Genomic DNA, 2,630 nt, shown 5'->3' with positions numbered 1-2,630 from the left:
GCCCCCGACACCCGCCCCCCCGCCCCTCCCCGCGGGAACCCGCACCCCCCGGCCCCCCAGGGCCCCCGCCCTGACCCCGCGCTGGGCAGCCCCCGCCCCGCCGCCCCGCGGGGCTGCCTTGGAGGAGGCCCGGCCGCGACCGCTCCGGAGCAGCGACTGCGAAGCCAGTGCGCGCGCTCCCCGGCCGCCGCGGCGAGGGTGAGCGGGGCGGAGCGCTGCCAGACCTCGGCCGGCCAGGCCGCACCTGCGAGCCGCTCCCCCGCCTCCCTCCAAGGCCGGCGGCCTGGCCGCACGGCTCCCCGGTCGTGCCCGGTTCTGCCCGTGACCTGCGAGGTGGCAGGTGGCGTGCCCGCAGAGCCCAGGCGCGGAGCCAGCCCGGGGCGGGGCGGGGGGGCTGGCGGGGGCCCGCTCCGATCTGTCGTACCGGGCCGGAGGAAGTGTAGCCCGGAGGACGGCCCGGTGTCAGGAGCCCTCCTGGACGGCGAAGGAGGGGCTGGACACCCGGGGAGAGCGAAGACCCGCCCCCACGCCCTCCCACCCGCCCACTGAGGGGGTGGGTGGGTATCTGACCACAGACATCAGCCTCCCAGCCTTCAGAGTTCTATCGCAATTCCAGAACTTTCCCCACAGATCCGACTGCATTTAAGGAAATAAAAAGAATACTTCTAATAGCCTGCGTTGTGCGTGATTTAAGCCCATTTTACTTGATATGGAAGGAATATGGTTGATAATGATGGGTCCAAAGAAAGTCCCTCAAAGGGACTGGCTCCATAACTGGCCGCGTGAGCAGTATCCCCAAGCTGGGAGCAGCTCCAGAGCCTCGGGGGTGGTGTCCCGAATCACTGGCCCAGGTTGAACACCTCCTTTCCAGTCAGCTTCTGCAGTGGGTGCCCTCTGCACAGCTTTCACCGGACATCCCAATAGGCCCTCGACCCCCATAGCAGCTAACAAACTTCCCTTCCTCATCCCGTCCTCCTGGACCCAGTGGCTGTTCAGAGCCAGCTCAGGAGCCCCTGGGGTTTTCTCTGCTCTACAGAAACCTGACTGGGAGCAGGACTGGATTACGTATGCCATAAAGACACGGCCCACACTGACCACATGTATAATAGATTGGTGGTATTATTTCCCATCAATAGCTGGAGTCTTAGCTGGCACCGGTGGCTCATGCCTATAATCCTCAGGAAGCTGAGATCTGATAATCAGTGTCCAGAGCCAGCTGGGCAGACAAAATGTCAAGATTCTTATCTCCAGTTAATCAGCAAAAATGTAGAAAATGGTGGAGTGTCAGCTTGGAGCAGAAGACGCTCATCATGTGTGAGGCCGAGCTCCACCCTCAGTAACTGGAAAACAAAATAAAGGAACAAAAAGTAGCCAAGAGCTGGAGTCTTATCAGCTCTGGTAGCACACACCTGCAGTCCTAGCACTTTGGGGTTTGAGGCCAGACTGGGCCACGTAGTCCCAGTCTCAGTTTAAAAAAAAAAAAAAAGTGTAATCTATGTCCCCAGCCTCTGCCCCTGGCCTGGCATCGAGCCTTTCTTTGGTTAAGAGGGTGCAGAGAAGGGCTGGGGATATAGCCTAGTGGCAAGAGTACCTGCCTCGGATACACGAGGCCCTAGGTTCGATTCCCCAGCACCACATATACAGAAAAAACGGCCAGAAGCGGCGCTGTGGCTCAAGTGGCAGAGTGCTAGCCTTGAGCGGGAAGAAGCCAGGGACAGTGCTCAGGCCCTGAGTCCAAGGCCCAGGACTGGCCAAAAAAAAAAAAAAAGAGGGTGCAGAGAAGTGGCCTTGGGCCCATTCAGAGCATGGGCCTCACGGGACCCTGGATCTCCCACTTGTTTTCATGGAAGTTTGCCACCATGGGCGACCAGGGAGGCCCATGGGGATGACATCATGTGGAGGTGACCCAATTGTCCCCAAGAGGCCCTTCCAGACCCCCCACCAACCAGCAGGCCCCAGGAAGGGAGGCTGCTAGACCCAAACCTCCCTCCCCTATGCTGACTTGTTGGCCCTAGAGTAACAATAAATAGCCAGAAGATAAGCCCTTCAGCAAAGGGCTTCCCATCAGGGACCCCTTGGGAATTAGTAGCCCAGCCAGGGCTGTGTCCTTTCTACATCTTTCTAGGGTAGACCTCCTTGGGAGTTGAGCTTCTAACCGCAGGTTTTCCACAGACTCTCAGGGACAATGTCTGAGACCTACTCGGGAAGAGCAAAGAGCTCTTGGCAAATTCTTACATTTTAGACCCAGAGGTTCAGCAGCTGCTCCGAGGCCCAGGAATTTGCATTTACCTGATTACCACGGGGCCAGTCCTCTCTCTGGGCTGGGGACATTGAAGGCCCAAGGAGGTTCTGCTCCTGAGAGCAAGGGTTCAGTGTCAGGTGAGGTTCAGAGAAGATTTGAACACATCTTTTGGACATAATCGTGGTATTTGTGGTGATTCTATTTCTAAATGCCCTGTCTTCTTATACCACAATTACAAAGAGACCAGCACTGAGGAGGCTGAGGGAGGAGGAGATCATCTAGAGCTACCCTGGACTACAGAGACTCAAATCACTAATAGAATATCCTAACTTTTCCTTAGGCTGTGAAATGCCAAGTACTAACCTATACATTTAGTTACTTTGATTAA

The sequence above is a fragment of the Perognathus longimembris genome, chromosome 16 (genome assembly GCF_023159225.1).
Source record: "Perognathus longimembris pacificus isolate PPM17 chromosome 16, ASM2315922v1, whole genome shotgun sequence".
In the NCBI taxonomy this organism is placed as follows: Eukaryota; Metazoa; Chordata; class Mammalia; order Rodentia; family Heteromyidae; genus Perognathus; species Perognathus longimembris.
The sequence above is the reverse complement of the archived record's forward strand: the minus strand, read 5'-3'. Positions refer to the sequence as shown.